This window comes from Engraulis encrasicolus, chromosome 9 (genome assembly GCF_034702125.1).
Source record: "Engraulis encrasicolus isolate BLACKSEA-1 chromosome 9, IST_EnEncr_1.0, whole genome shotgun sequence".
NCBI classification, from domain to species: domain Eukaryota; kingdom Metazoa; phylum Chordata; class Actinopteri; order Clupeiformes; family Engraulidae; genus Engraulis; species Engraulis encrasicolus.
In genome coordinates, this window is record NC_085865.1 from 25,121,826 (window position 1) to 25,129,066 (window position 7,241).

The following is a 7,241-nucleotide window of genomic DNA, read 5'->3' on the forward strand; positions in this document are numbered from 1 at the left end:
TCCTTTTAGCTTGGTGAGGGGCGAGCTGACATCTTAAGTCGTGTCCTCCTGGATGGGCTTTTAATTGAAGAAGTGAGTGGATTATGAACAGGATCTGGAGAATCTTGCCTCCTGCCACACCTACACCCTCTTGCTGCAGCTGCTACACCCTCCTCTCTTCTTTATTCATCCCTTACTTTGCTTTTTGTGTCTGTTCATTCCTGAACGATTATGTCTGAAAAAGTTTTTGATATAAAAAAAATCACAGCTCTTCTGTATAAGATGCAGCATTTGCGTTGTAAAAAGTTTAGATTCAAACTAGAGAAGCATCTGCACACTACATCTACAAAATATTTAAAATGATTCAAGTCTTTGTGCTTCACTGAAACTGCTTGTCCTCAGTCGCTAGACCTTCATCGGACAGAATGGCAGAGTGGGACAATTGTGCCTCCCACACCCACACCAAAACCCACACCACCACTGCCACCCACACTCACCTCTGCTCTCTTTCATTTCACAGTCTACTCTTTCCTTTTACTCCCCTCTCTATCTTTTCTTCCTTCCCCCTACTCCTTTTTTCTGGGCCGGTGTTCCCTCTGGAGCCCCTCCCTCCCTGCTCTGCATCTTTCTTTAATCCTTGACCCGTGGCCCTGAAAGCATCAGCAGGCTGGTCACACGCTCCACACCTCCCACCCCAACCCCTCAGCGCCGGTGCGGCCCGCCACGACAATGGCCATGGCCATTGGACCTTAGAGGGACGCATGGGCCAGAAGGACACATGGGCAGACCCCAAGCCTGCAAGTGTGTGTGTGTGTGTGTGTGTGTGTGTGTGTGTGTGTGTGTGTGTGTGTGTGTGTGTGTGTGTGTGTGTGTGTGTGTGTGTGTGTGTGTGTGTGTGTGTGCGTGTGCGTGTTTGTGTGTGTGTGTGTGCGTGCGTGCGTGTGTGTGCGTGTATGTGTGTCTGAAAGAGAAAAAGAAAGTCAGACAGTGTGTGTATGTGGTGTGTGGTGCAGAGAGAGAGAGAGAGAGAGAGAGAGAGAGAGAGAGAGAGAGAGAGAGAGAGAGAGAGAGAGAGAGAGAGAGAGAGAGAGAGAGAGAGAGAGAGAGAGAGAGAGAGAGAGAGAGAGAGAGAGAGAGGGAGGGGGTAGAGACGGCAAGAGATAGAGGAGAAAATAATAGTTAGATGCAGGGAAGAAAGCCAAAGAAAAGATATGGAACAGAATGGTTCATTTTTCCTCACAAGGTAAGAGGTATTTCATCAGCAACCAGCCTTGGTAATATAACCTCATCCTCAGCATAAAGGCAATGGTGGTGTTAGTCATAGTACCATGCACATATCCACACACCTATTCATTTAGTAATTAATCACAGAAGTACAGGAAGAGAATGCATTAAAACAGGATTTTGTTGGCTGGCCAAAATACATTTTAAGAATATGCAGATAATTATTATAGAGTGCACATTATTGCAAACTGCTGTTTGTGTGTGTGGGCATTTGTGTGCGAGAGAGAGAGAGAGACAGAGAGAGAGAGACAGACAGACAGGCATAGAGACAGACAGAGAGGCAGGGAGAATGAGAGAGAGATAGAGGAAGATCGTAAATGGAGAAAGTAAAAACTGCAAGAAAAACGTAACTGCTGAAACACCCCATGTTTCCAACCAATTACACTTCCTGACAAAGACAAAAAAACTTTCTCTCGCCGACAAATTCCAGTGACTACTAGCTACAGTTTACCACCTATTGCGTGATCACTATTTTACCCCCCAATGAGAGAATGGCATGATAAAGACTGCTGTCGGTGCGAAATGACATGCACCTGGGACTGTTGCCTCCCATTTGTTATTGCACTTGTCAGTCATTCAAATCCTTATTGATGATTGAAGGAGAGTATCTGCAGGGGGTGGGATGAGTTCTCCCAGCTGGTTGAAGTGGGTGGGTGGTGGATGATAACACATCAGCAGTAATGTCACTGTGCTGTGCTGTGCTGTGTTTCTCTCCCCTACTCCCACTGGCCCGGCCCTCTCCCTCACACTGACAAACAGCTTTCAGCTGCAGACACACACACACACAAGCACGCTCACACACGCACGCACGCACACATACACACACACACACACGCACACGTACAAGCACACACACACACACACACGCACAAGCACACACACACATGCACACACACACACACGCATGCACACGCACACGCAAGCACACACATGCATGCGTGCACACACTATCACACTACTGCTGCAGATTATTTTCTCTCTCTGTCTGTCTGTCTCTCTCTCTCTCTCTCTCTCTCTCTCTCTCTCTCTCTCTCTCTCTCTCTCTCTCTGTGCACACACACACACATACACACACACACACACACACACACACACACACACACACACACACAGAGAAGCACACATACACACACAGAAACACACACACACACACACACACACACACACACACACACACACACACACACACACACACACACACACACACACACACACACACACACACACAGTGCCAGTGCTAAATGACTTTGACCTCTCCGGTGGCTTCCAAACAGGGAGGGGGTTACAAAAAAAAAGCGGTATTGATTCATGGCCCCTGTTAAGCTTGTTTCCCCTGGAGACGGAATGCACCGGAAGATTTCTTCATCTCTTGTTTTGAGTGTTTTTATTTTCTTCACCAAAATGCCAAAAATGTTTTCTTTTTTTTTGCTGAAGTGAGAAATGGATGCAACATATGGATGCGCATCAGAAACAAGCTGAGATTAAAACAAAAAACATCTAACAACAACTTCAAGACATCTATCATTTCATTTTCATTTTTGAGAGCACTGCGGGAAGCATAGGCCTACGTAGGTGGAAGTCGGAGGATTTCTTTTTCTTTTTCGCCTGGCAGAGATTGATGTTGTCTCATGTGGAGATCAGAAGTTGTTCCATTTTGGCAGAAAATATTGTTACAGTCAGGTGTAGCCTTCACCCACAGGGCCTCCAGAGAAAGGGACAGCAGCAGGAGACAGAACACAATCTTTACAAATAATCTGAACAAAACTTTATTTTTCTCTTCTCTTCCTTCCACAGTTTGATAAGTGCCTGGCAAATCAATAACGTACCTGACAAATCAACTGATGATTGTGAGATACTTTTAAGTAGGCCTACTTGTACAAATAATCTGAACAAAATGCTATTTTTGTCTTCTCTTCCTTAAGCAGTTTCAAAAGTGCCAAATCAATAACCTGCCAGCGTAAGTGTAGCGAAGGGTAGTAGAGTTGCCCAGCCAGGACTCGAACCTTCTGGGGTAGTAAACGAGGGCTATGACCCTTACTCCAAAACGCCAGGCACAGTACACACCCACAACCCTAGTGATGATCACTCCATTCGGGAAGCACACCTGTGCATTTCACACACTCATGGTGTCCCTCACGCAACTGCCTATTATGCTTCCCCCATCCGGTATGCCCCATCATTTTATACTTCACCCATCACTGGGGTCCCTCGCACCGGGGTCACCAATTCTGGGGGTCCCTCACATGAAATTACGGCTTACACATATTGGGTACACTTCCATTGGCCTCACGGTAACCATCCCACTTCTGACACCATTTTTAGCGAAGTGGAGTAGAGTTGCCCAGCCAGGACTCAAACCTGGACCTTCTGGGGTAGTCAACTGGAGCTCTGACCACTACATCAAAGAGCCAGGCTCATTGACGTGAACACACCCACAACCCTAGTGATGGTCACTCCATCACAGTAGGATATTTTTAAGTATTTGTACTGAAAGGAAATCAGAGGCACTCATTATTACCATGTTTACAGTGAATTGGTTTTATTTCGCAGTACTTGATGTACGGTATCAAGATATGGCCTGAGGAAGGCCTTGTAGGCTAAAACGTTTAGGCATTTTAGCCATATAAGTAAACCTTGAAGCTCTCCAAATTCCTGTTTGTTTTGTATTCTTGTATTGTATCTTGTATCTTGAATTGTTAATCTTGCATCATCAGAAGAAGATGAATGCGATTTGAAATGGGAGACAACAGCTAAGAAGATGCAGCCTAGCGGGCTACTGGTGGCATAGGGGGAAATCACTGAGGGCTGGAATATGGTGGTCTCAAACACACACACGCACACACACACACACACACACACACACACACACACACACACACACACACACACACACACACACACACACGCACACACGCACATACTGTACACACGCACACAATCATGCACACACTCATACACACACAGACTCATTCATGCACCTATGCAAGTACACACGTATACACACATGTTGCCATGATACCATGTTGCACATACACGCACGCACGCACGCACGCACGCACGCGCGCACACACACACACACACATAGACACACACAGAAACCGCCACACACACAAACACGCACACACGTGTACACACACACACACACACACACACACACACACACACACACACACACACACACACACACACACACACACACACACACACACACACACACACACACACACACCAGACCCTAAGCTGCCCAGCTGCTTCAGTATCATCCCCTCTCACTGGGAAGACATGTGTGGGGTTGTGGTGGAGGAGAAGAGATTAGACGGAGAGACTGACAGTGTCTGCTCTGCTTCTCAGAGAGAGAGAGAGAGAGAGAGAGAGAGAGAGAGAGAGAGAGAGAGAGAGAGAGAGAGAGAGAGAGAGAGAGAGAGAGAGAGAGAGAGAGAGATGCAGAAAAAATAAGGGACAACAGATACGTAAATAGACAGGGAGGGAAGAGAATAAAAATGAATGCCAGAGAAATTGAGCAGCGGAGCAGAGAAGAGAGGGAATGAGATGGAGAGATTAAGAGAGAGAGGCGGGGTGAGGCAGTGTGAATGAACGAGAAATTGATGAGCGGAGTGGGGAGAGAGAAGACAGAGAGAAGGATAACACAAGAGACAGACTGAGAAAGAAAGAGGCTGAGAAGGAGAGTGAAGAAAAGCAAAAGGCGAGAGATGCAGAGGGAGACGGAAGGAAAGGACGTGAGGAGGAGCAGAGTGGAGAAGAGAAGGAATAAGACGAGACAGACTGAGAGAGAGAGGTGGAGAGAGGGAGAGGGTGAAGAAAAGCAAAAATGAAATGTATAGAGAGGGAGAGGGAAGGAAAGGAAGTGAGGAGGAGCAGAGTAGAGAGGGAATTAGACAGTCAGAGGAAGAGAGAGAGAGAGAGAGAGAGAGAGAGAGAGAGAGAGAGAGAGAGAGAGAGAGAGAGAGAGAGAGAGAGAGAGAGAGAGAGAGAGAGATGGAGAGAGGAAGACTGAAACAAAGATATAGAGAGAGGGAGAGTGGAGGATAGAAAGTGATGGAGGAGCAGTGGAGTACAGAAGGAATCACAGAGAGAGAGAGAGAGAGAGAGAGAGAGGTGGAGAGAGGGAAAGAAGGAGATAGAGAGAGGGAGAGTGAAGGATAGAGAGCGAGGAAGAGCAGAGCGTGGGGCAGCATGAGGTCCCTTCATCATTAATCATCGCGGCTCCTCTCCTCCTCACTTGCTCTGTCTCACACAGCAGACGGCAGGTCTCTAATGCAGATGTAACACTTCATATTTAAACACGCTCCACTCCTCCGACTGATGAAATGGTGTTGCTCTCTCTCTCTCTCTCTCTCTCTCTCTCTCTCTCTCTCTCTCTCTCTCTCTCTCTCTCTCTCTCCCCCCCCTCTCTCTCATCTCCCTCTCTCTCTCTCTCCCTCTCTCTCTGCCCATCTCTGTCTGACTCACTCGCACCCTCTCCGTCTCCGCTGCGCTCCCTTCTGTTTCCAACCACTGACATCACATCACATCGAGAGCTGGGAATGAGTTTATAACAATGAACTGGAGAGATGAAGCGAGAAAGAGGGAGAAGGAGAGAAGGAGAGAGGAAGAGCGAGAGGGGTGTGGGGACATTAAAATGCAAGAAGGCAGAGGCGTGCTCGGAAAGGGAACGATGGGAATGGGAAAGTGGGACAAAACAGAGTCTAGATCAGTAGATGGGCAGACCAGACAAGACAGAAAGAAAGAAAGAAAGAAAGAAAGAAAGAAAGAAAGAAAGAAAGAAAGAAAGAAAGAAAGAAAGAAAGAAACCTAGTTGATGTGAGTTTCATTTTACTACTGTATCTAATGCAAAAGATTTGTTAGTTATATACGCTAACTGCTGTTTGTGCTTTACACAGTTTTGAATATCAATTTCAATGTTATATTCAAGCCATAGTTAACCAATTTTGACAAAAGGCATGTGGTATGTACAGTATAGGCCTATATAGTGTAGCCTAAATATAGTAGGCCAGTACATCTACTGTAGGCCTAACTGCTCCAGTAAACGCAGACAACCAGTGAGCAGTAGAGCTAAGAGCTGAAGAGCCAGGAGCTCTTCTTTCCATCCTCTCTGGACCTGGCATGGCCTGTTCTACTTCTCCCTCAGCCTGTGCAATGACCCCTGTACCAGTACCCCTGCTCCAGTAGCACAACCCCAACCGCACCCCTGCAACATGAGCAGCTTTGCCAGATTGGGCGGTTTCCTGCCTAATTGAGCTGTTTACGATTGTCGTCTGGAGAAATAAAACATAGGCCCTATTAGAGGGATTTTTCTTTATGCCCATTGAAATCAGAAAAATTTAGTGGGATTTAGTGATTCTAGTACATTATTTTGAGAATTTCTTAGGCTGGAACGAATCAGACATATCTGCCAATCCTACAACATTAGGGTGGAAAGGCCTTATGGGGTTGTAGTCAGGGCAGGATTAAGATGGCCTGGCCCCCCTAGGCTACAGGTTGCTGTAGGGCCCCCAGAAGGCCAATAGACAATGTCATAATTACGAGCTAGGAATTAAGGATAACATGTATACCAACTACTCAACATGACACACTCATTTTTCAATATTGCATTCTGTCACAATTCCACAATTTTTCACTTTGTACAATCAGGGGCCCCCTGGCAGGTGGGGGCCCCTTGGCTGCAGCCATATCTAGCCTCTGAATTAATCCGGCCCTGTTTGGAGTACTGCAATTAGCCTGAGTTCGCCGGTAAAAATAACTCTTTACGCAGCCCTTGTCTTATTTCCCCCATGTACTCCGCGCGGCAACAGCTGTTTTGATGGCTCATTTTGTCTCTGTAATAGGCCTGCAAATTTCTTGACGTGCCTTATCCGTATTCCAACCAGAGAAGAAAATCTGAGTTTAGAAGCCCGGGACTGACAGATTAGTTTACTAGTCATGCTCGCTGCTGCCACAGATCGAGACTAGCGAGAAGA

At 46.6% G+C, this 7,241-nt stretch overlaps 1 pseudogene; it reads right to left on the bottom strand.

Moving 5' to 3' along the window:
- Nucleotides 1-650: 650 nt before the first annotated feature.
- LOC134456134 (craniofacial development protein 2-like) overlaps nucleotides 651-7,241 on the bottom strand; it is a 17,626-nt pseudogene continuing 11,035 nt past the window's right edge.